Genomic DNA, 13,172 nt, shown 5'->3' on the forward strand with positions numbered 1-13,172 from the left:
CGTGGATAATATTCACCATTTGGGTCAATGTATATTGGTCTTGGACTTGGACTTTTATTTCAACTAGGGGAGTGCATTCGGGTTTCGGTTTGATTTTTTTGTCAAAACCAAACTAAAACCGAAAAACCGAATTTAGTTCAAAATCCAAACTGAACCGAACCCGAAAAACCGAAACCGAAAAATCGAACTTAAAAAACTGAAAAACCAGAAAACTGAAAAAAAAAACATATAATATTAATATATATATATATATATATATGTAATTTATTTTATTTTATATATACTAATAGAATATATATATAATATAAAATTAATAATACATATAATATATATTATGTAGTAGAATATATTAAAAGAATATATATATATATATTATATAATATATTAAATTAATAGAATATATATATAATTCGGTTTTTCAGTTTTTTCTTCGCCCGAACCGAACCGAAAAACAGAATTTTTTGAATTTTAAAAACCAAGCTGAACCGAAAAACCGAACTGAATTTCAAAATTTTGATTTGGTTCGATTCGGATATTCGGTTTCCGGTTTTTTTGCTCACCCCTAATTTCAACTACTACAACATCATGGACTTCTTGATCATATTAGCTCTAGCTATAGTAGTAGACTCGTTTTGAATCATCAAAGGAATTGTCTTATTATGCAGCTACTTAGGTGTTGTTTCCATCACGAAGGAGCTAAGGGGTGCTAGAGTTTGTATACTAAAAGATGCTTCGAGCGTACATGCCTTTGTACAGTCAGCTTGTGCATGCATACGAGAAACTCCACGTCCACTTGTTTACCAAATTATGAGAATAAATAATATAATATAATGATTTATTTATTGAAATATAAATAAACAAGTATAAGGTTTCTTACTAAGAAGGTTAAAGTAGGGGAAGCTGATGATTTCTCATGGGTTCTCCAGTAGTGGACTTGACGAGATCTAATAAGAAGAAAAACGAGTTCACAACCTAGATAGACCTTGACTACATATTCGTATGGTTGTACTTTTTTTGATAATTCTCTCTTACCTAAGAAGAGATTAGTAACATTGGTGTGGTAAAGCATTGAAGGGATCAATCACGAAATATATTCTTTATTGCTATCTACTGAAAGAATATATTTCAGAAAATTTACTAGTCTATGCAAATAATATTGATATTGTTTATTTAATCAAACGTCACTTTGACTTATCAATATGAGAGTTTTTCGCAACTCAATCATGATATCTTAGGTGGTATAGTAATTGAATAACATGAATATATTAGAATATTATTTCAGAGAATTTGCGTGCCCAGTGTGGTATGATTAATCCCCAAGAGGTGTTTGAAAAAAGAATTTATTATTCAGAAAACTGCGCAGTTGGAATTTTATTCCATTATTAATAAATAAAGTTTCAAACTAGAAAAACTATTTGGAGAATTAATTTAATTCAAGTAACATAGCATACAAAGAATTAAATTAATGGATTAAGATAATCTTAAACGCGAGAAATATTATAAAATAAATTGGAACCCAAGTTCTTCGTAATTTGGTGATTTAGATGGGAGTGCAATATTATTCTTAAGTGGAACAAAATAATATTACATTGGATAATATATTAAATCATGTATTAATTGATTTAATTAGATATTTATCTAATGGGTGAGCCCAACATCTAATTCACTCCATGGATCCTCATTCTAGCCCAAACCTAGTCCAACTTATAAATAGTGATGGGATGTGGAAACCCTAGCACACAAGACACAACACACTCCTCCCACCTAACCCTAGCCGCCACTCACGTGGTCTCTCTCTCTCCCTTGTCTCGATTTTTGAGCCACTCCAAAGGGATTGATAGAGTTTTGGTCTTTGTTATTGTTCTATCGTAGCTAATTCATAGGATTAGATCAAGACAATCCGTTTTTTGTATTGGTCTCCCAAGATCCCATATCACACTATTGTTGATTTTTCAAGATTCGCTCACACAGATGAACAATCAAGGATGTGAGAATAGAATGGAAGATTCGTATTGAACCAAGGATCACAATGAGATGCAGCTAGCAACGTCAATCCTTCAATAGATAAAGAGGTAACAATCAAATATACATCAAATTGCATGTTGTATGTGTTTTGATGTGTCTTATCTATATATCTAGTTTAATTGCATGAAATTGGAATCGAATACGTAATCACCTAAATAGATCCGTAAGGACCTGTTTGTTTTTCGTGTCTTGCGTAACCCCAACAAGGGGTAGTCAACTGGTTATCCAACACCACTGATGCATGTTAGAATTATCGGTCTGAATAAGTTTGTTAACGCGGTGAAACTTAAAGAACACTGTGTGGCTCAACGAACAATAGTTTAAACCTCGATTGTAATTCATAACATCAGTTAACCTACGAACTAAATTGGCTATGTGTACTAGAAAACTGAAAATCACTTTCAGCCAACTTAAAATAATTCTCCCTCTGTCCCATAACATGTGATCAACTTTCCATTTTTGAGTTATCCCACTACAAGATCAATTTCCTTTTTTCCTCTCCCATACTTTAATCTCTCCACTTTAACTCAATATATATCATTTTCTTAATTCTCGTATCCAAAAGAAATCCATCACTTGTAATGGGACGGAGGGAGTATTTTATTAGATCAAAATCTAACAAATAAAAGTAATAGAACAATATTTAAGAGATACAACTGTTCACATCATCTATAATAAAACAACGTCTACAAACTACAAAATATTTGTAGAAAAAAACTAGACTACCAATAAATTTAATGTAAAATATTTTCTTGGCGGTTCTAAAATAATCTCAAATGAAATTGGGGTTGTTTTACGCTGAAATCTTTTGCAGCCTGTATTATCAGCTGTGTATTACAACTAAAAATATGTGTTCTTTCTCTCTCAATTAAAAGTCAAATTAATGCATTACTAAATAACTCGATTAAATACGTAATTTTATCTTTAAACAACTGACAACTCAATTAATAAATTCTAGTTGAATAGTTAGGGCTGTAGTGAAAATCATGTAAATAATGTTACATCATATCTTAACAGCTTTGTTTCCACTTCACTACAAGCTGTGGTTTTTTACGTGTGGATGAAAAATAGGTAAAAGAAAAGGCTCTGGTGCTAAATGTTGTCGTGGAAAGTGACTACCAAATCATGAGCGTCGTCCAAGAGTTTCCAGACGTCAAGATGACCAGCCATGCTGTTGCACTCCTTCATGATTTCATCCATGCTGCTATAGTTGTCGATTATCAACCTCCTCTTTTGCAGCACACTAGCAGCTATTGCATACAACAGTAGATCCTCCGTTGGTGGAGCCCGTAGCTTCAGCCATCGCCATGAACACTTGATGATTCCTCCTCGAATTGCTGTTTGGTCTGCCCACATCACATCCCACAGGCAAAGCGTTTGCTCAAATGTCAACTCCTTTCTGAACAACAGTACCACCATTCGATACACAAAAAAACAGTCTTCTGCTTGAAGCTTCTCCAAGTGCCTGTATAGGTGTGAGTCCTTACATTTTATGAACAGTTGTCTCCTGATTCCAACCTCGTCAAGACGAAAATTATGCCTAGCTCTCTGCATGAAACCACAAAACACCAAAAAGCCACGTGGTCTTCCTCTATCACGGATATGATTGTAGACAACAAATCGCTCATACCCTGACAATAACCAATCTCGAAATCATACACAGCATACGCTTCAAGGATAGCAACAAGACGAACCGCATGATGAACTCTAGATGGCTCAAGATGATCATAGTCCTTCAATCCAACACTCTTTGCCAGTTGGTGTGCCTTCTCTTCTGATACCGAAACTTGACAAGGGGAATAGATGACCCATTCAGCATTTGGACGTATAGCATCAAGACGTATGTTCCTCTGCCATGTCACAAAATCTTCAATTTTCTTTGTGGTTAGATTTCCAAGAGCCTACATGAATCCGAAGGAGAAGAAGAAGCGTCGAGCAACGACCATGATCAAGAAACGCAGCAGAGAAACGATCGACCAAAGAGAAGGAGGAATCCACCAGAAAGATATGGAGATTTTATCACTTATTAAAAAGAGATTTGATGTAATATTTTATTTTCCTTTTTGAACTTTTTAATTTAGAATTAGATCGAGTCAATCTTCTTGGGTTTTCTTTTGATTCTTTCCCAAGTCTCAAGTAGGGGGAATTCTATATATTATAGAATTCCCATTAGATCGAGTCATTGTAAAATAATGAATAAAATCTTTTTTTCTCATTTTGCTCTCTTCCTCAAATATCAAACCCTAATTCTCGAACTAGGGTTCCGCCCGCAATACTAATTTTCGGTCTAGTGCTCTTCGTCACCGATAGGCCAACCAAGGCCTATCAATATCCCTAAAAGCGGAAGAGTGCCGGAAAGTATAATAAAAGTTACGTTCTTTGATTCTCAAACCAAATTTAAATACTTAGAATTTGATTATTCTATAATACTGACAAGAGCCTTCGGGATTGAGAAATGTGGAATGGAACTTTAGGAGAAAGAAAGAAATGGGAAAGGGAAAAAATCTTTAGACAATGAATTAAAAAACAAAGGATCAAAATCATAAGTTTGGAGAAATGAGTAGAGTATGAAAAAAAAAACTAACCGATTGAAAGAAACAGGTGAAGAAGGCGAGGATATGATAAACAAAACCGATCTCAAATGAATCCACAAAGAAGAAGATGACGACGAAGGCTTGGATACGGACGACGCCGTATTAATCGACCCCAGGCTCTTCCGCCTTATCAATGGTTGTTTTTGTACCAACATTATATATATGTACCTAATTATATGTGTCTACTTCGTTTATTTCAAACCTATACCCAAAAGAAAAAAACCTCTCCGAAATTGTTACAGCTAAATATCAATTTTGATGATGATTTGATTTAATTTGATTTGATTTGATTTGATTGGTGTTTGTGTTTACCTACGGGAGGAGTAGACGAGGGTGGCGAAGAGTGCGATACCGGCCATGATCGTGACAGTAAAGGCTATTCCGACATTGAAAGAGGAGGGAATGAGGGTGTTTCCCCATCCGCCGTAGGCCTCCACGAGTAAGAAGTCCGGTTTTGACCATCACCACCGAGAAAGATCTCAGGCATCAATAAGAAAGAGTATATCTGTTACGCTCTGGCTTCTTCTCATTACCGAGCTCCTCAACACCAACCATCACCAAGCTAAAAAAACATGCCCCTTTTCTCTCCTCATCGCATCTTGCTTTTGGAGGAGCGCTCGCATGGAATTTAATACTCCATCCATTTGTTTTTTTTTATTATTGAGAAATAGTTATTCCAATTTTTACTATATTTTCCGTCAATTAGAGTATTGAAAAATTAAATATGCACACTAGTATATACTCCTAATATTCAAACTTACAAAACTAAAGCAAATGTAATATACTCAGACATAAATATTACCTCCTACGCCCCATGCAAATGATCAACTTTTTTCATGAAAATGATTACTTTCTTTATTTCATTATAATTGAATCACTTCTTTTTTACCCTCGTTTTGGATAAATGATGGTAAATAATTCAAATGGATAGAGAGTAAAATAAGAAAGAGAATAATGTACATAACTTCACTTTAACTTATTAGTATTACTTTTTTAAAACGAATGCAAAAAAAGAAGTGACTCAATTACAATGAAACGGATGGAGTATTTATTAAGTTGAGTGGAGAAAATAAAGTATTATGAGAGAGAATAAAGTATGAAAAATAACGGGAGAAGAGAGTGTTACACCCTTCATCCTGATTAAGAAGACACATTTCTTAGTCGGCATAAGATTTCAGGAGTTGGTTAATTTGTCTAAGTGGAGAGAGAAAATGTGGACGTAAGTACTATTAAATTGAGAGAAAGAGATTTGAATATTTTAATTGGGGAATGAAAAAAATAGTAGAGTGTATTATTGGAGAGAAATTTGTTTTATTCTTTCCAAAAATAGAAATGTGCTATAATCTTATTTGAGACAAACTAAAAGAAAAGTGTTATCTTAGATGAAATGGATGAGGTACTTTTTTGCTAAAGAAGAAACTAAATTATTTGAGATGAAACAACCAAAAGTAGAAAGTTGATCACAGAGGGACTAGTATTGAAATTCAAATTCAAAATTTTGATCAGAAACTATTTCATTAAATTCAAATTCAAAATTTTGGTCAGAAACTATTTCATTAAATTTTTGTGACCATAGAGTGAGTGTAATTATTAGGTAGGTGTATCCAACGGTAAATTAGTCAGTGTAAAGAGAAAGGTAATAGTATGGGTTAATATACGGGAATGGATCCTCTGCTGTGGAGGGGTGCACAGCAGAAGATGCTGCTCCTCACACCCCATTATTTTATTAATTTAATTAAATTTAAAAAAAATTATAAAATATTGGGGTGTGAGGAGCAGCATCCCCTGGTGTGCACCCCTCCACAGCAGGGGATCCATTATACAGAGGGGATAGAGGAGAAAGGAGTGTGAGTTAAAGATAAACACAGGATAGAGGAGAAATGAGTGTGAATGTGAATGTGAGTGTGAGTGTGGGAAAAGATAATTTGAGATGAACTAAAATGCTTTTAATCAAATAAATACAAATAAAAGAGTTATTAGTGACTAATATGATAATATCACACAATTAATCAAATTTAGCTAATAAATAAATAATAGAGTTATTATCGATTAATATCCCGTAACCTTATACTAAAATTTAGTTTGTTACGATTTGAAGGAAGGTAAAGAAGTTAAGATTTTCATCAGATTTTGATTTAGTTGAGGATGAAATACAAAATAATTTTGAATTCTTATTTAAATTTTCGTTTTTATATTCTAAAAGAGAAAATAGTTTCTGCATATTTCTGAATCAATTTTCTTGGTTGGCATAAAAGGGAAAAATAATTTCTGCATATTTCTGATCAATTTTCTCGGTTGCCTTTCTCTTGATGACGGAGTATTTGCGTTTTCTCTGAAGTAATTGTATTTTACTATTTGAATTCTGCTTAAGTAGCAATGTAAAATACTTTATATTTCATCTCTAAAATTCTAGCTTATTGTTCGATTGGTTACTAAAGCATAGCTCTGCGGAGGTCCCAACGGCCCTGGCACGTGAATTCTTTTCTACGTTCCGTTTGAAACCAACCACTGATTTGGATGCCGATTCCATCACTTTCCGCCTATTCACCGTGGAACATGAAATGAGTATCCGAGAATGGTCCCTCCGAATGGGACTATTTACGCGTACGGAGGATGATGAGGGGCTATGGAATGATCGGGTGGTTGGAGCGCCGAAGTTTACGCCAGGATTCAAACCACAATCAGCCTGGGAGTTCATCACCCATCCGAAGGTGGGACAGTTTAAGACAAGTATTTCCAAGGGGTTTCATATAGAGAATCACATCCTTCGATTTGCTCAGACTTTCGTCAGCTACAATCTCATGGGAACTGCCAACTCGGCCTTGACAACGGCGGATTTATACTTCACTTGGTGCATGGCCACGGGATTGAGGGTGCATTTAGGCTACTGGTTAGCCCAGGCATGCCATCAAATGACCGCCAACCCTTCCCGACACATGTACACGTGTCACCTCTTAGGGGCTTATCTTCAGCGAAACACAATAATGAAGATCGCCAAATCTGCCCCTGAGGTGGTTATGTGTGAGCCTCCAGAAATCTTTAACGTTGACTATTTTTTCAACAAGGGGTTGTTGTACATGCATGGGAAGGAGGTTTGTTTCTACGAAGTCAGCAGGTTGGAGCCCCAAGTCAAGATAGAGCAGGATGTTGGTGAGTCGAAGGCAAGCATGGAAGTGGAGGAGATGAAAGCAGAAGTGAGTGCGATGCACAAAGAATTGGGTGAATTCAGAGAGGTGATAGGTGTGATGAGCAAGGAACTCGGTGACGCAAGTAAAGAAATGGCCGGGATACGGACAGAACTCGGGGGAGTTAGAGAAGGGATGCAGGCCCTCAAGGGGCGCGTCACAGTCTTGGTGGGGAAGTCATCTACGCAAAACGATCGGATGGCGGAGGCTGTCCAGTTAATGATGATGATGACCAAATGGTTGAAGGTGAACTTCTCCGAGCCTCAGGCGAAACTGACTACTGGACCCAGCAAGGTGTCCACCCAGCCAGGGCCAGGAAGTTCATCTCCACAGCATCCCCCACCCGCGTCTAAACCTCTGCTAGCCCCGTCGGCTTCAAAGACCCTGACTAGGAAGAAGATATTGACCAAGCAACCGAGTGAGGAAGTGAAGGAGAAGCCGGATTCGCCGGCAAGAAAGAAAGCAAAAGTAACCCGCCCTTACGTTCCACCGCAGGTTGGCTCCCGAGGGAGCCAAACCCCGAAATGAAGCCCCCTTGACCAAGTAACTTTACTTTTAGTTTTTTCTCTTTCTTTCGTTTTATGTTTATATATTTGTTGTTTGTGTCTGTGTTTTCTTTTTCCCAGCATGTCGTATTCTGTATATATTTGCCTGTGATTACGTCTTCTCCCGCTTATCCCAATTTTTGGTCTAAGTGTGAGAAGTTTGTATTTTTTCTGGCATGTTTTGGTTGTTCTTCTGTTGTGCCTTCTCCCACTTAGCCCGCTGCTCGGTCTAAGTGTGAGAAGTTTGTTTGCTTTTTCAGGATTGTTGTTCCTGAAGTTTTTTTTAATGTTTTATTGAGTTTTGTTTGTACTTCCCTGTTTCCCCCCTTCACTAGGATTGCTTGGGGACAAGCTTGAGTGAAGTGGGAGGGGGAGGGAGTCGTACAGTTGTGTTCTTATGTGATTAGGTGTCTTTAGATTTAGGTTTAGTTTCTTTATGTGTGTCGCATGAGCTAGTGAACATAATAAGGCAAGATCCCCTTAGTGAGAGCAATTGAAGATAGGATGCATATCAACTTTGAGGCCATTTTCCTTAATAAGCTGAATTCGGTTTGAATGAAGTAAGGAAGATAGAGGATGCCTTAGATGACCTAGTTGTGAAGCCCCACCATAAATGTGAGTTATAAGCCTATACATTGTGAGCTAACTTGTATAAAAGGGGCCACCACTTGATGCTTAGGGAGAAGAGTCGTAAGGAGAGAAATAAAAATTGGGTCCTGGAGGTATAAGCTGGACGAAGTCCAGGAAATGGAGGTATAAGCTGGACGAAGTCCAGAGGAGGAATAAAATAAACAGAATTCGGAGGTATAAGCTGGACAAAGTCCAGGGGAAAATATAAAAAGTGAGAGTAGAAAAAGGAGAAAAATTACCTAAGGGCAGGAAGCAACAGTAACCTGACCCAGGAAGTTAAAAAGAAAGGAGAATTATAAGAAGGAGAAACAATCATAACCCGACGCATCAGTGGAGTAACATTGACTTAAGAGTGATTCGATCCTAACATCCCTGGTAAGGAATGAGTGATCGAGTGAATCTAACAAATGGGAAATCAATAGGCTATCTTGACGAACTGACAGACCGATTAGGTAGAAGAAGGAAAAGGGAGGATTTGGAGATTGTAGACAAATCGGATAGGCCTTAAGCTTGTGGGGACGGCTGCTTAAAAGTTGAAGCTAGTTCATGCCTTTGTGTTTTCTCTATGTTTTCTTTAAGAGTTTGTTTTCTCTCTTTGAGTCTGTTAGTGTTTCTAGGTCTAGGAGTTTTGTTTTGTTTGTGTCTATAGAGTCAGTCAAGGATGACCATGCATTGAAATTCGCCTTATTTCTATTTTTTTTGTTTTCATACTTGAGGACAAGTATGGATTAAGTGTGAGAAGTTTGATAAGGCTAATTTCGTGCATTGGTTAAGGGGTTAAATTCACACATTTGTGGGGTCTAACACATGTTTTAAGCCAGGTACGTAGAAGGTTTTCGCCAGATCCAGGAAAAGAGAAGGACATTTGCATGGTCCAAGGAACTAGCGGATAAGTGAGCAATTTGAAGAAAAATTACAAGACGGAGGAAATCAAGATGCTGAAGGGTAGAATGGAGATTTCTACGAATGCTTCTAGAAGATTATGTCCGCACCTATATAAGGGAGAAAGCATGCAATCTGGAGGGACCTTCTCGGTGGAGGCCTCATTAACAGATCGTAGCTCATAGCTCACTCACTTCTGCACACTTGGGTATTCATGAGGGAATCGTAGGGTAGTTCTGGGTTATAGTTTGCTAGACAATAGTTGGGTAACACCGTCCTCAATAGAGCGCCAGATTGGAGTTTACCGTTTGAAATAATGTGCGACGCAAGTGATTACGCAGTGGGGGCAGTACTAGGCTAAAGAATCGATGGGAAAAGCTATGTGATTTTTTATGCATCGAAAACACTCAATCAAGCCCAGAAGAACTATGACACCACGGAAAAGGAAATGCGGGCGGTAGTATAATCGTTTGAGAAGTTTCGCCCGTACTTGCTGGGGTCGAGGGTGATAGTCTTCACTGACCACGCGGCTATCAAGTACTTGTTGGCGAAGAAAGAATCCAAGCCAAGATTAATCCATTCGGTGTTACTTTTGCAGGAATTTGATTGGGAAGTTCGAGACAAAAAGGGGACAGAAAACAAAGTGGTTGATCACTTGAGCAGGATTTTCCAAGGAGAGACGGATGAAGCTATACCTGATGCATTCCCGGAGGAGCATCTGTACTGTATAGGAACATTTCCTAGACCCATCTGTTGGGAAATGGGAAGTGTCAATTGAGCGCTGAGCCGTGGTTCGCAGACCTAGCAAACTACTTGGTCACGGGAGAGGTTCCAAGTTCTCAATCAATCACCCGAGCCCAGAAGATGAAACTGAAAAGCGAAGCCAAGTATTATTTTTGAGACGACCCATATTTATGTACAATGGGATTCGACCAAGTAATTAGGAGGTGTATTCCAGAATGGAAACAGAGGGATATGCTTAATCATTGACATGCCCTATCTTGTGGAGGTCACTTTGGGCCAAGGAAGAGAGCGAGGAAGGTGTTAGATAGTGGTTTTTATTGGCCTACGTTACACAAGGATGCCTTCGAATTCTGCCATAATTGTGAGAGATGTCAGCAGACAGGGGAAATTTTCAAAAGAGACGAAATGCCACAGGTCCCAGTAATCGTCTGCGAAATCTTCGACGTCTGGGCAATGGATTTTATGGGACCTTTTCCATTCTCATATGGGAACACGTATATCCTTGTGGCGGTAGATTATGTGTCGAAATGGATAGAGGCCAAGGCTACCACCTCTTGTGAAGCTGGTGAGGTGGCAAATTTTCTTAAGTCTAACATTTTTAACAGGTATGGTGTGCCTAGGGCTGTTATTTCGGATCAAGGAACAGACTTCCGAAACCGAATGATAGAAGCTCTAATGAAAAAAATATGGAGTCCATCACAGGCTGTCTACACCTTATCATCCTCCGTCAAATGGGCAGGCGGAAATATCAAATAGAGAGATCAAGGCAATACTAGAGAAGACGGTGAATCCGTCAAGGAAAGACTGGAGTAAGAGGCTTGACGACGCACTATGAGCCTACAGGACAGCCTATAAAACGCTTATTGGGATGTCACCCTACAGGCTAGTGTTTGGGAAGATGTGCCATTTGCCTGTAGGTGTGGAACACAGGGCATATTGGGCGGTCAAGGAAATTAACATGAACCCTCAGGCGTGTGAAGAAGAGAGGAAACTGCAGCTTCAAGAACTGGAGGAATTAAGGCTTGAGTCTTATGAGTCCGTGATGTGGTACAAAGAGAAGACGAAGCTATGGCGTGACAAAAACTTCCGGGTCAAGGAACTTCACGTTGGTCAGAAGGTTCTCCTTTTCCAATCCAGACTCAAGCTGCTACCAGGAAAGCTAAAATCCAAATGGATTGGGCCGTACACTATTGTTGGCCTCCGAGCGAATGGAGCAGTGGAGATCCAGGGAAGTGCCTCAAACTCTACTCCCTTTTTTGTTAATGGTCATCGGGTGAAGGTTTTTAGGGATAATTCTGAATTGTGTGTAGTGGAGGAAATGCCACTACGCGCACTCTCCATTATCGCCTAATCAGTTTAGCAAGTAGTGCTCTCAATGAATTCCTGGGTCAGGTAAATTGGGATGTTTTTTTATATCTATTCACTGAACCAGGGAATCTCGAGAGTGCTAAATTGAATGTGTAAATAGTTTAATCGTTTTTTTTTAATTAAAAATCCCAAACAAATGAAAAACTTTTAATCTCCCAAAAATATTTTCGAAACACCAGACTTTTCAAGGAAAATGTTTTGTCACTTTTTGAATCCTCGACCTGGGAGTCTGGCGTTTCATTTTCTTTTGTTTTTGCATAAGTATGGTGTCGCAGAGAGTATCATTTACATGGGACAGAGAGATTTTTGTTTGAGAGGGAAGTGGTACAGTTTCGAAATTCAAATATTACTTTATGGGAAGGGGAACGGTTGCTTACATCATGCCTGCAACCGCCTGCACAACCGTACGCGCCCTTGCCCATTTTTTATTTGAAGTGCGCGAGTGTGCTGATAGACATGTGTTCTTGTTCTATTGTTCTAGGTCGATCCACTAAATCCAATGAATCCACTAGATCACTTGGTCTAGGAACTCAAGAGAATATAGAAGGTTCAGTCGTTGGACACACACTTCTCGCGTTCAAAGATCCCTCAACCCGTTATACTATAGACTAGTATAGGGAAGTAGGGGTCGATCCCACGAAGATGGATACGTAGGAGAGCATCTGAGGAACTTTGGATTAAAAAACGGCAGCTGCCACGCAAATTTGGGTTGAGGTTTAACTACCACTAGACCTAGGCACGAAATTAACCTCTAGACCTAGGAAGCTGTAAACATCATGCTGACATCGAACAACCTTGTGGTAACAAAATAACTAACTAGCTTACTAGACCGAGCAAACGATTTCCTAATATCACTAAACAGAAAGCAGGTAAACAGTGGGGACCATATTCCAGAAACAGAAACGTACGAAATTAAAGCTGCAACTAACTAACAAAGCATTTAACTAACAACGACATGTATCTTAGGAGCTGAATCAAACTCGAACATGAAGAAAACAGAGCACATATCTAGATTCAAACAGAATATAGAAATTCGGGCGTTGGAAACTTGCAAACAACCGGAAATAAAGCATATCTACATATACTAGACGGAATGAAATGAAAACACGAAAGCTAGGCATAAATCTCGATCACTCTGTTTCAGATCCAACGTCGGATGCTCAATCCACTCCGGATCCAAGCAGTCCGAACCCAACAAC

General features: G+C 38.4%; 1 pseudogene; it reads right to left on the reverse strand.

The window, feature by feature from the left end:
* Positions 1–3,117: 3,117 nt before the first annotated feature.
* LOC121754352 lies at positions 3,118–4,978 on the reverse strand (annotated as a pseudogene).
* Between the last annotated feature and the right edge of the window lie 8,194 nt (positions 4,979–13,172).

This window comes from Salvia splendens, chromosome 11 (assembly GCF_004379255.2).
Source record: "Salvia splendens isolate huo1 chromosome 11, SspV2, whole genome shotgun sequence".
NCBI classification, from domain to species: Eukaryota; Viridiplantae; Streptophyta; class Magnoliopsida; order Lamiales; family Lamiaceae; genus Salvia; species Salvia splendens.